The following is a 13,943-nucleotide window of genomic DNA, read 5'->3' on the forward strand; positions in this document are numbered from 1 at the left end:
CCCAGCCCCACTTATGCACACACAAAACTATGCTGAAGGCTAATTTAATGTCTGCTTCCTGCTACATGGATTAAGACACAAGGTGTAGAATGTGTTCTTTCCACCTTCACAATACCATGCACACTTGAGAATAGTCATCTCAGAAATTCCTTCTGTGCCCTAGAGTTGAGTTTCAGTTAATGACAACATTGTGTCTGTGGGTCATGAGAATTTAAAATTATTTCAATCTAATACTGATGAAGGATAAAGCCCATTATCTTCTTTCTACCTTTCTAAACTACTTGGAAAATTTGTCACACAAAACTGAATGTGAAATGCAATGCTCAGAACTCAAAAACTAAACAAAAACAAAACAAAACAAAACAAACCTTCATTTTTCCAGACTGACATTAGAGTGCAAACCAAAAGTAGTACCTGCATGTGTACACTAAATGGGTACTGTATGCAGCATAGCTTTCCACTGGAAGGGATGCAGATCTTCACCCTCCTCCTGGAATCTACACTCAGGAGAACTGAGAGTCTAAGGGTTCCTGCCCAGATCACCACATTTAACAGCAGAACAGCAATATGGCACACACTCTGTTCCTATTCTAGCAGCTCAGACTGTGAGACTTCAGCCAGTCTGCTCTTCCTGATCTGGGGACAGTGACCCCCGGACCCCTTGTCACTATGGAATGGCTTGTGGTCTCACTCACACCTGCTTACAAGTAGAATTCTGGGAAGAACAAAGTTGCTATCTCCCACTAGTGCTCCTGATTCCTAGACTCCTCCAAAGTGCATCACTAGCTAGGGTCATCCAGCTTGGCCCCAGAACAGTAGCAGCTACTCTAGTTGTTGAACAGCTATCAACTAACTGAAACAGCACATGGCCTTGCAGCTCTGCCCTTCCACCCTAGGAGCAGACAGGGTCTTATTGTGGAAATTGCATAGCTCTGTATGAGTTCTTCACATCTCCTAGAGCACATTTTCTTTCTGTTCTGAGCAGAGGATCTTATGTGTGTAGTCCATCACACACTCAATGTCTCATGTAGACATCCTTTTGATTCAATAGTGTGAGTTCCTGCAGCCAAACTTAGGTCACATTCAAATAATAACTGGTCCTAAAGCAAAAACAGGCCGTAATTAATAAAAACAAAGGTCTATGGGAGGGCTTCGAAGCCAAAGAGAGCAGGAGGGAATGGTGGATTATATGCCAAAAATGATTTTAACTAGCACAACCAGATTTTGTGACCTTAGAAACTTGCAATTTGTATTAGAGTACACCAAGTTTTTTTTTCTTTTTTTTTTAAGATTTATTTATTTATTATATGTAAGTACACTGTAGCTGTCCTCAGATACTCAAGAAGAGGGTATCAGATTTCGCTACAGATGGTTGTGACCTATCATGTGGTTGCTCGGGACCTTTGGAAGAGCAGCTGGTGCTCTTACCCACTTCGCTATCTCACCAGCTCAAGTACACCAAGTTTTAACCATATCTTTCCTCTCAGGATGACCATCTTAAGCCTGGAAATATGCAGCTCTGTTCAGCACGGCCACTTCATATTACCCTGATCTTCTATTTTGGTTAAACTATAGTAATTTTGTTTCACAATAAATTCAGAGTTGGTTTTTTTTTTTTTTTTTTTTTTAATGAGATTCGTGGTTGCCTTGTGTGTGGACATGAGGAAAAAGAAATGGCCAATCTGGATACCTCACTACCCATTGCTAATATCAACTACTGCCACTACAGGAAAGTTTTCTACATGCATTTTTCCCATCCCGTTTTTTTACTATGCCTGTAGGAGCTTCAACGTTAATCATAGAAATCAATTCTTGCATAGGTCTAATTTCATTTCTAAATCCCAATAAAAGCTAGAGGACACTCGTTCACTGGTATAGTTTTTCTTTTCAGTGATCAGCTAAGAGCCTGCCTGGAAGAAGTAGCAAGACTGTCTATCTTTCCAGCACTTGGCAGCAGAGGCAGGATTGCATGGTCAAAGCCATTCTCAACTGAATAGCAAAACCAAGCCTGAGATACAGGAGACATTCCTCTACAGGAAATAATCAGTAGTGTTGTGAAAAAAAGGAAAGAAATTCTAAATGACCAGAGGATATTGGAGAATAAAATTAATTATGAGATAAGGGCAGTGATTTCCTAGCAGAGGGATTGACATTAAAAGATATGTTTGAGCAACCAAATACACAGCCACACCCAATGGCCTTCTTCTCAATTCTCTGAGTTGACTTCACTGGGCAAATGCATTAGACATATTTACAAAGGATGCCCCTACCTGGAAATTCAATATTTATTGGATGAATCAAACCTCCCCAAGTAGTATACCCACCAATCTGATCATCCTTCATTCACATACATTGTATTAATACAGGCTGGGTAATTAAAAAAAAAAAACCTGGCTCTTTCAGGTCCTTGTTCATAATGGTGACTCACAAAGCTGATTGTCTACTCTGATGACTCAGAGCACTGGACTCGACAGACTGTTCTTCTATTCTGTTTGAAGCAAATCCCATGTTCCTCATGCAAATCCTTTGTGTGTGTGTGTGTGTGTGTGTGTGTAATCCATATTTGCAATGTTGTGAGTCACAACTAAGGACACCCCCATTGATTCTTGTGTGCCTCCCCTATTCCAATAGCAATTCTATAGGAAGATTAAAAAAATCAACTAACCAGGACCCTTGGGGTTCTGGGAGGCTCAACTACTATCTAGGCCTTCCTTCACATATGTAGCAGATGTGTAGCTTGGTCTTCATGTGGGTCCTGAAAAACTGGAGCGGGAGTTGGGGGAGAGAGAAGAAGGTTATCCCAAGAGCTATTTCCTGTATGGAGAATATTTTCTCCTAGCTGTTTTACTCTGCAGCTGTTTAGTGTTTTCTCCACAGAGTGACCTAACATGATCTAAAAGAAAGCATTATGGGGGGTGGTGGTGAGATGGCTCAGAGGGTAAGAGCACTGACTGACCTTCTGAAGGTCCTGAGTTCAAATCCCTGCAACCAAATGGTGGCTTACAACCATCCATAATGAGATCTGATGCCTTCTTCTTCTGATTTGTCTGAAGACAGCTACAGTGTACTTATGTATAATAATAAATAAATCTTAAAAAAAAGAAAACATTACAGGATTTTCATTTGCAAATCCAGCTTTTTAATTGAAGTTGGTTTTCCTCCATCCTTAGATTTCAATATGTTTATAGTCTGAAGACAATAATTTACTGATGTAATATTTCAACTCCTCTTATTTGAGCATCAGTGAGATGGCTCAGCAGGAAACATCTATGGGGTGCAAAAGTGGCAAGGAAATCATGATCATTATATAAATATGGCCAAAGTACACCTCACAAAGTTGTCTTCCATGCTCCATATACTAGCCATTGCTTAAAAGCCTATAATCACATTATACACACAAACACATCCAAAGACACACACACACATACACACAGAGACACACACACACACACACACACAGAGACACATGAGATTAACTAGTGGGGACATAAAGAAGCATGGAAGAAGGAATAATATACCCATATATAGATTACAGATAATTGCAGATTATTCTGTTTTTACACCAGATAAGTGAAAATGTTACTTTGGATACACACATTATGTATTTAATTTTTCTTATATTCTCTTCTATTAAGGATTTTAACATTAATGTTGTTAAACTGTGCTGACAAAAAAGGACATATTGGGGGTAAATCTTCTATTTTTGGACTCAGGAGGGTGACACATGATAATGTAAAATTCTAAGTAGTCCTAACTCATTACTGACACCCAAGCCAGGCTGAATAACAAACAACACCTCTAGGGAACTTATGAAAATATGACAAACAACATCAGGGACAAGAGCCATCAAACATTCACAAACACCTTTAGTTGAAATGTATGATTACATTCAATCCAATTTTTAAATAGACAATGAACCACTTAGTTGATAGACATTATATCAATTGAAGACAAAAGTCATCTGCCACTAAGTAAAAGCATAAGAGAAGAAATCTGTACCCACAGAAGCAATAGAAGAACCATCAAATACGTTTTAATAAAGGCATTTGTCACACATACAGCACACTTCAACACCAAGTTCAAAACTCTCAAAACATAAACCTCATATGAAGCATCAGACTTGCATGAACATGGTGAATTATTTACTTGCTTGAAGGCTAGGCAGATTTCTGAGTTCGAGGCCAGAATGGTCTACAAAGTGAGTTCCAGAAGAGCCAGGGCTACACAGAGAAAGCCTGTCTCAAAAAACAAAACAAAACAAAAAAGGAAAAAGAGGTGTAGCAATATTTTTATGGGGATTGAATGTGATGTCAAAATCTTGACTAAATTGTTTGTGGGAATAGGATTTCTCTCATGTATGAATGTTTTATTACCTGATGTCAACATAATACATAAATACTTTCTTTTTTTTAAAGATTTATTTATATGTAAGTACACTGTAGCTGTCTTCAGACACTCCAGAAGAGGGAGTCCGATCTCATTAGGGATGGTTGTGAGCCACCATGTGGTTGCTGGGATTTGAACTCCAGACCTTTGGAAGAGCAGTCGGGTGCTCTTACCCATTGAGCCATCTCACCAGCCCACATAAACACTTTCAAATATTTACAGGGCTATAAATACATACAGAGGTATGTTTGCAATCAGAGAAATCAATCCTTCTATGTTGATTGTTATCATTTGAAACCATGGTATCATTTAACAAATGATGCCCTGGTGGAGGAAATATGTCAGTGGAGGTGGGCTTGAGAGTTTACATCAGTATGACAGTTCTAGCCCCACTCCTTGCTACAAGCTGCAAGTTGAAGATGTGATAGCTGAGCTTCCTCCTTTAGCTGCCGTGTCTCACAACTGATTTCAGGACACTGTGGTGGTGTGGAACCACAGCCAAACTAAACTTCTTTGTAAGTTGTATTAGATATTATGTTTTATCTCAGAAACAAAAAAGTCATCAATACACACCCAAAAATTTTATACCAGAGTTTTGTGAAATTAAAGAGAAGAAAAATCTAAAGGGTTTTTTTGCTTATCATTTAAATCCATAGTAGTTTTGTCCAGATGAGTTTGCAGGTGCAGGTAAAATAAAAAGGAACACTGTGCTTAGTAGATGGTTGACATTTGTCAGATTACTTTTCTCCAGAATAATCTTGTGTAGCTGAACGAAATAATCTTACCAAATCCTTTATATTCAGATTCTCTACATTATGAGTTCTTTCACATTTCCCCAAACAGTCATGTTTTCTCGCCAGTGTCTGTTCTTTAATATATTCAAAGACTACTGCCACACGCAAATTTCTTATGACATTGATTACATTCATTCATTGGGCTTTTCTCCAGAATGTGTTCGTATATGTATTCAGGGATTACTGTGATGTGCAAAGGCTTTACCACAGTGAGCCCATTCATAAGGTTTCTCTACTGTATGTGATATCTGCATCTGGTGAATAAAGAGATTGCCACGTTGCTCGCATTCACAGGCCTTCTCTCAAGTATAAATAGTCATGACGATGATTACAGAAATGTGCAAAGGCTTCACAATATTAAATATATTCATAAGGTTTCTCGCCAGTATGTGTTGTTTTTCTGAATTTGGTGAGAACTGTGATGTGTAAGCAAAGGGTTTACCACATTGCTTGATTCACAGAGATTCATTCCTCTATGAATACTTTCACGATCATGAAGGCTATAGAAATTTCCAAAGGCTTTACAATCTAAAATACATTCATAAGGTTTCTCTCCAGAATGACTCTTTGCATGCTATTGAAGAGGACTGTGATGTAAAATGGCTTGATCTCACAGACTGCTTTTGGAGGGTTTTTCCAGAGCATATATTCTTTTATCTTAATATGAAAAGGTGTTACACTATTGCTTACACTCATAGGTTTTCTTTACAGTATGTGCTCTTTGATGTATTCAAAGATATAAAACTTATAAAGATATAAAACTTATAAAATGGTTTATCACGTCAACTATATTTGGAGGGCTGTTCTTATGCATAAAGATTTGTGTGTGTGTATCTACAGACCACTGTTACAAGCAAAGACTTCACCTTCAATACTGTTTCTCTCCAGTATGAGTGGTTTCATGTGTTTACTACATTGCTTATATTCATAGGGTTCCTGTTTAGTATGTCTTTTTCTGTATTCAAAGTTGACCATGTTATATAATGGGCTTCCCCATTTATTACATTCATAGTGTTTGTCATTATCTTTCCTTTAATGTAGTCAGAGATAACTGTGTTGTGAAATGGCTTCATCACTTCTATCATACTTGTAGGATCTTTCTCTAATATCTCCTTTTTTCTACAATAAGAGATAACTGTGATGAGCAAAAGCTTTACCACATTTCTTTCGTCCATATGGTTTCTCTACTGTATGAATCCTTCCATGATGATGAGACTACAGATATGTGCAAAGACCTTACCATGTTAAAGAACTTTATAGGGGTTCTTTCCTAGATGGTTTCTTTTTTGTTTCTAGAGACTACTGTGATGTTCAAATGCTTCACCCTGTGATTACATTGAGTTTCTTCAGTATGGTCGTTTTTATGTAATTGGAGCTTATTGTAATGTGCAAAGGCTTTACCAAATCCCTTACGTTCATAGGGTTTCTGTCCAGTATGAGTTATTGTAGGTAAGACCATTGTGTTGTGAATAGGCTTCATCACATTGACTACATTTCTAAGGTTTCTCTACAGATGTTTCCTTTTATGTATTTGGAGACCACTCTGTTGTGAAGAGGCTTTATCACACTGATTACATTTGCAGAGTGTCTCCACTATGTAGTACTTTACCGGTTTGAAGATGACTGCTTTCTGCAAAGGCTTTACCACACTGATTATGTTGGTAATGGTTCTCTCCAGTATCTGTTCTTTTATGCATCCCAAAAGATTAGTCATATAAAAGGCTTTACCACGTTGATTACATTCATAGGAATCTCTCCAGTATGCATCCTTGTATGTACTTTGAGATTATTGCCTCGTGCAAAGGCTTTATCACACTGATTACATTGGTAAGGTTTCTCTCCAGTATGTGTTCTTCCATGTATTTGAAGATACGTGGGCTGTGAAAAGGCTTTATCATATTCATTACATTTGTAGGGTTTTTTTTTTTATCCAGTATGTGTTCTTTCATCAGCTTGATGATGACTGTGAGATAAAAATGACTTACTACACTGATTACACTTATAAGGTTTCTCTCCAGCATGTATTCTTTCATGTATTGGAAGATGACTCTGGTGTGAATAGGCTTCATCACACTGATTACATACTTAGAGTCTCCCTCCAATATGTATTACTTTATGGGTTTGAAGTTGACCGCTTTGTGTAAAGGCCTTACCACATTGATCACATTTGTAAGGTTTCTCTCCAGTATGTCTTCTTTCATGTAATCGAAGATATTTGACCTGTGCAAAGGCTTTACCGCATTGATTACATTTGTAGGGTTTCTCACCAGTTTGTGTTTTTTCATGTACTCGAAGATAGCTGGGTTGTAAAAAGGCTTTACCACATTGATTACATTCATAGGGTTTCTTTCCAGTGTGCATCCTTGTATGTACTTTGAGATTACTGTCTTGTGCAAAGGCTTTATCACACTGATTACATTTGTAAGGTTTCTCTCCAGTATGCGTTCTTTCATGTATTCGAAGATACTTGAGCAGTGCAAAGGCTTTATCACATTGATTACATTTATAGGGTTTCTCTCCAGTATGTGTTCTTTCATGTACTCGAAGACAGCTGGATTGTAAAAAGGCTTTACCATATTGATTACATTCATAGGGTTTCTCTCCAGTATGCATCCTTGTATGTACTTTGAGATTACTGCCTTGTGCAAAGGCTTTATCACACTGATTACATTTGTAAGGTTTCTCTCCAGTATGTATTCTTTCATGTATTCGAAGATACTTGAGCTGCGCAAAGGTTTTATCACATTGATTACATTTGTAGGGTTTCTTTCCAGTATCTGTTATTTTATGTATTTGGAGAGAACTCTGACATGCAAGGGCTTCCATATGTTGAAAGCCTTCAGAGTGTTTCTCTCAAGTTTGGTTTCTTTCAAGCTTTTGAAGATGACTGTGATATGTGAAGGCTTTATCACATTGTGTATATTCATTGTGGTTCTCTCCAGCAGGACTTCTTTCATGTCTGCAATGATAATGGGGATATGTAAAATTTTATTACATTAATGACAACGATGAATCCTTTCTATCTGTATGAATTAGTTTTACAATTTGATTTAATTGTAAGGTAGATTCAGATCTTAAGAGTTTTATCACAGGACTAGAGAGATGGCTGAGCTGTTAAGAGCACTGACTTCTCTTCCAGAGGTCCTCAGTTTAAATCCCAGCAACCACATAGTGGCTCAACCATATAGTGGCTCTCTAATGGAATTCCATGTCCTTTTCTGGTGTGTCGGAAGAAAGTGACAGTGAATTCACACACATAAAATAAATAATAAAATGAATCTTTGAAAAAAATGTTTAATCACATTTTTTACAATCTTGGTGTTACCCTTCCTTGTGGGCTGTTTTTCATCATTAGAGATACCTGTGATGTTTCGGCCATTTATTACATGGCTCACATTTATACCAAACTTTTTATACATCAAGTTTTTCAGATACTTGAAGAAAACTGCATGAATTCACAATTTACCACTATAATTATGGAATGAGTCAGCCCTCAGGTGATTTCCTATAAACCTGTTTCCCACCTTAATTTGTAAAATAAAGAGAGCTGATGATTGGGCACATTAAAGGGAAGGTTGAGTGGAAGATGGGAAGAGAGAAGAAGGAGAAAATGGAAGAGGGAGAGGATACAGAGGAGAAGGAAGAAGAAAAGCAGAGCAGAAGCACATGTCCTGGAGAAACTACAAGTTCGCAGGGGTCTCATGGTTGGACAAGATGGTAGAGTGAGTAGCAGTAGATCTGCCCAATCTAGGCGCACAGTATGCTTTCATATTAAGTGAGTTGTGTTTTTATGGCCTGGGCCTATTGGGTTGGAGATTTACTGCAACAATAAATGACCTAATAAATAGTTTTAGGAAAGACAGATACTTTGTTTCTTTCAAAATTCCTCGGCTCATTTGGCCTGAATCCAGTATGACATATGATATACCTATTAAAAGAATAACAAATAAAGGGTTTCCACCTTCCATTCACACAGCTTGACTTTTTGTTCCTCATAGACATTAAGTGTAGGGTAGGGATTAAGGTTTAACCAGAACAACATCCTTAATGCTCATAAATCTTCCCTCTCACTAAACTTAGCATATTTAAGACAAGTATGAGTAACAACAGCTTTACCATGGACTATTTGCTCAGTAGAAGATTTTGGATATACACATAGCACCTATTCAGTGTGTGTAGAATTTGAAATATCTGAGTGGTGTGAATGTACATGGAATGGAAGTGCTACAGTATAGCTCTAATGGTGATATGATTCAAATAGTCATATTTGTTAAGAAATAATGTGATAGAGGAATGCTTTGCAACAACCTATCAGCTGCCTGGAATCGAAGTACTTGGCTTTGTGAGAATCTAATATTCAACAACTAACTTGAAGTGGTGAAAAAAAATACTGTTGCTGCTCCTTAAAACTTACAGAACACATTAAATTTTCTTCAAAAGCTCATTAGAATAAGGTTTTACGAATAATTACCTTCCATATCTTCTATCATTTTGACAATGTTCTTCAACGTTATGGTCTTTCCATTTGTAGCCTAAAATATAGGACCAGAAAATAATTATTGTTGGAAATTAGTCCATAAGCCACTATTTTCAGTAAACCTTAGAACCATGTCTGCTTTATCTGCCTCATTCTTCCTTATTCTCATTCAAGATTATACAAGGCCATCAATAACAAAGAATTCAGCTCTTCTCCCACCTTATTTTAAAACTTAAAGGAAAATTCAGGTTTACCTATAGCAGTGAGGTTTTTGTAGATCTCCAGCATTACATCTTTGTAAAGTCTCTTCTGAGATGGATCCAGCAAGGACCACTCCTCCCGAGTGAAGTGTACATGCACATCATCAAAGGTCAATGCATCCTAAAATCTCATACATGTGTACAACACAAAGTGTGACATTGATAATACTGTAATGAATACTTCAATGACAATATATTCACTTGGTCTTGATAATCCCCACACATAGCCCATGACAGAGAAATTCTGGTGTATAATCATGAAGTCATTTACAAACTAAATTATGAAAATCAAATTATGGGGTGGAGAGATGGCTCAGTGGTTAAGAGCACTGACTGCTCTACTGAAGGTCCTGAGTTCAAATCCCTGCAACCAAATGGTGGCTTACAACCATCCATAATGAGATCTGATGCCCTCTTCTGGTGTGGTGTGTCTGAAGACAGCTATCGTGTACTAATGTATAACAATAAATAAAGATTTTTTAAATGAAAAAAAAAAAAGAAAACCAAATTATGAGGTTCACTTGAGAATGCTCTGCTCTTTGAAGAGCATATAACCTAACAAAACAAATGCCAATTCAAATTTGGGGGGGAGAGGCAAACAGATTAACACCACTGATAAATCAGTATAAACAACAAAAAACTATTAGCTAGCTGAGTCCATTCGCTCATGCCCTTAATCGCAATGCTCACCAAGTACAGGCATGTATATCTCATTGCCTTGTATGCCAATCTTGTCTACTAAACAAGTTCCAGAAAGGTAGCACTACTCATTATGACCCTGTCTCTGCTGCAAAAAAATCTAACAAACAACAACAACAGCAAAAACAAACAAACAAAACAAAACAAAACAAAAAAACCCCAGCAAATCAAAGAAAAGCAGCCAACAACAACAACAAAACAAAACAAACAAACAAACAAAAAACTCAAAGAAGAAAGATCAAAAGAACCTCAGAAGTTTTCAGTGAACTTCCTACAAAGAAGTAAATAGTCACTGTAGTTGTGTCTTCTTATTTCAAGAGCCTGAAATTCCCCAGTTTAAAATGTGACATTAATAAGATGTTACTTAAAGGCAATCGATGTTTAAAGTTATAATGAACAAATGGAAACATTAGCAAAGTAAATGCTTTTCATAAATAAACAACATAGTGTAGGGGAGATGGCTCAGTGCTTAATATCTCTTGCTGGTCTTAGATACAGGACTCACTTGCCAGTACTTACCATTGAAGCTTAGAACTATTCATGACTCCATGTTCAGGAGTACTGAGGCCATCTTTTGCCTATAGTGAGTACCACGTACACAGAGGTGCATTTGCATTCATAGTCATTCAAAAAATTTTAAAACATAGGCAACATTTAGGAAGAAAGTCTCACTCTTAAAATCAAATGAATTGGGGCTGGTGAGATGGCTCAGTAGGTAAGAGCACCCGACTGCTCTTCCAAAGGTACGAAGTTCGAATCCCAGCAACCACATGGTGGCTCATAACCACCCGTAATAAGATCTGATGCCCTCTTCTGGTGCATCTGAAGACAGCTACAGTGTACTTACATATAATAAATAAATAAATAAATAATCAAATGAATCAGAATGATCAGGCAGTATTAATGTCATGAATATGTGCCATCCTGGGAATTAGAATAATATTCTCTGGTAAATTTCATTATTCAAGATTTCAGTGAATCAAAAAACAACAATACATGCTTGTCATGTGCAAAAAACCATCCATTCCAAGCCCTGAAACAATATAGCCAGGCATCTTGATCCATATGTAATCCCAGCCCAAAAGAACCAGATAGGTAAAGAGCCAGATAGGTAGATCTCTAAATGTAGGTCCATTCTAGTCTACATAACTACTTTCCGGACATCCAGGGTTTCACAGAGAAACCCTGTCTTCAAAAACAAAAACAACAAAATTAAAAGTATAAAAACATTACAATAGCAAAATCAGGTAGGACTGAATGGGAATTGCTCCTACACTCTCATATTTGATTTAGAGATAGAGTCTATATGATGACAGCATGAAAGAAGCTGACTGATCACTTTTAACCACAAGCCAGTAGACACAAAGAACACGAAATGGGTCTATGAACACTCCAATCCTATCCTCAAGGAGGACTTTCATCTAGAAACTTTCCTCTCACACAAGCTTCAAAGACCTCCCCTCAAATAGTTATTAAGGACAAATGATGTGCAAAGACATCATCACAGATAGGAAGATTTTTCATTCAATTGACTGCATTCTGACTCTGGTCACTCTAAGTTCATGGTCATCGCAGGATGAAAATATTTATAGTCTACCTTTACTGATTCCCATATTGTGCAACAACTTGTACCCTGTTAAAATGTCCAAAGTCTCTGTTGACAGTCAAGGAATTCTCTTGACTAATACATCTTGTAAAATCAGAAAATATTTATTCCTTTCCAGCATACAGTGTCATAGAATACATATTCCCATTCCAAAATAAAGGACATATAAAGTTAGCAAATTATATAGTTTATACACACACACACACACACACACACACACACACACATATATATATATATATATATATATATAATTATAAAATTAGAGAAGATTAAACCAAAGCAAGACAGAACCCCAGCAGGAAAAACACCCAATCCTGTAGTTGTGTCTCAGACTCATGCAGCTTCAGGTTCAAAGGACTTAGATGGCCTTACTCCTTCTCATAAGTCTTCCTCTTTGGTTACTTCCAGTCCCTACACACAGTGGTCCATGGCAGATGTCTCATCACTCAGATGGATCAGCATCTTGTGGTCTCAAAATGCAACTCAGGCTTCAACCTCACATTTTCATGCAGGGAAGTCTTACAGTCTCCTCAGTGCAGCTCTGATTCTCTCAAACATAGACGGCTGGAATAAGGGAGCAACTAAAACCACACACTAAGAATTCATGACATTATCTTTTTCATCTTTCCTAATTCCAGAACCAGTACAAGATAAGTCATCGAGCCAAATTGACTTCCAAGTTGTGATGATAGACCCTGCAGCGCTTGGACCACAATTCCAACACATTTGCATAGATGCTCCCTGGAACTCTGAAACACTTTGTCTACTCATTACATTACTCCAAGTCTTAGCAGGATACATTTGGGAACCATCTTCGGCTTTCAATAGAGAGCAATGGTGTGCTCTTTAATAGTGATACCATGGTTAAAACTCCTGTCTGTGTCAGCACTTGACTACCATGGAAACTCCCTAGTGCTGTTTTTCTCCATGAACCACAGACTTTGTTTTTACTTTCCACCAGCAGTTGCTTTTATTCCACTCCAATTGTGGATTAGCCACTTTTTATGTTTTAGATTTATTCATTTATTATATATAAGTACACTGCAGCTGTCTTTAGATACTCCATAAGAGGGAGTCAGATCTTGGTAGGGATGGCTGTGAGCCACCATGTGGTTGCTGGGATTTGAACTCAGGACCTTCAGAAGAGCAGTCGGTTCTCTTAACTTCCGAGCACGAGGTTTATAATTCCCACAAAATAACTCATAGAGGCATCTCTACTGTCATATTTCTGGCTCTCCACTTACTGCTGGTCTCTCTTCCACACTGAGAGGCTCCATGCTCTTTGGAAGTGAAGGTGATCAGAAAGGTAAGGTCTGTTTGGTTCTGTAAACTCTCTGGCCCAAATTTGGTTTCAGGAATTCCCAGTATTACTGATTTGGACAAAACATTATGTTGAACAGTAATTTTATGTCTACTTCCTGACACATGGATTTTGTCACAAGATGTGGAATCTGACATGTCCGCCTTCACAATACCATGCACACCTGGTAAACCTCTGCATCTTCAAAACTCCTATTACGCCCAATAGTTGAATTTCCTTGAATCACATCAGTGTGGCTGGTGGTCATGAAAATTTCAAGAGATTCTGATCAAATATTACTGAAGGATGATCTCTATCACCTTCTCTCTACCAGTTTCTTAACTATTGGGAAAACTTATCACACAAAACAGAATGTGGAATGCAATGGTCAGAACTTCTAGGAACTAGACCTCCAGGT

The 13,943-nt window shown here is 37.6% G+C and overlaps 1 pseudogene across 1 annotated transcript; it reads right to left on the bottom strand.

The window, feature by feature from the left end:
• Positions 1-6,743: 6,743 nt before the first annotated feature.
• On the bottom strand, positions 6,744-13,502 carry LOC110298760 (uncharacterized; annotated as a pseudogene). Its single transcript, XR_015048048.1, has 4 exons — positions 13,470-13,502; positions 9,912-10,038; positions 9,652-9,712; positions 6,744-8,139 (listed from the first exon to the last, which is right to left on the bottom strand). The product of XR_015048048.1 is annotated as an uncharacterized LOC110298760 (transcript).
• Positions 13,503-13,943: the final 441 nt, after the last annotated feature.

The sequence above is a fragment of the Mus caroli genome, unplaced genomic scaffold (assembly GCF_978045245.1).
Source record: "Mus caroli unplaced genomic scaffold, Mus_caroli_1 scaffold_8, whole genome shotgun sequence".
Lineage (NCBI taxonomy): Eukaryota > Metazoa > Chordata > Mammalia > Rodentia > Muridae > Mus > Mus caroli.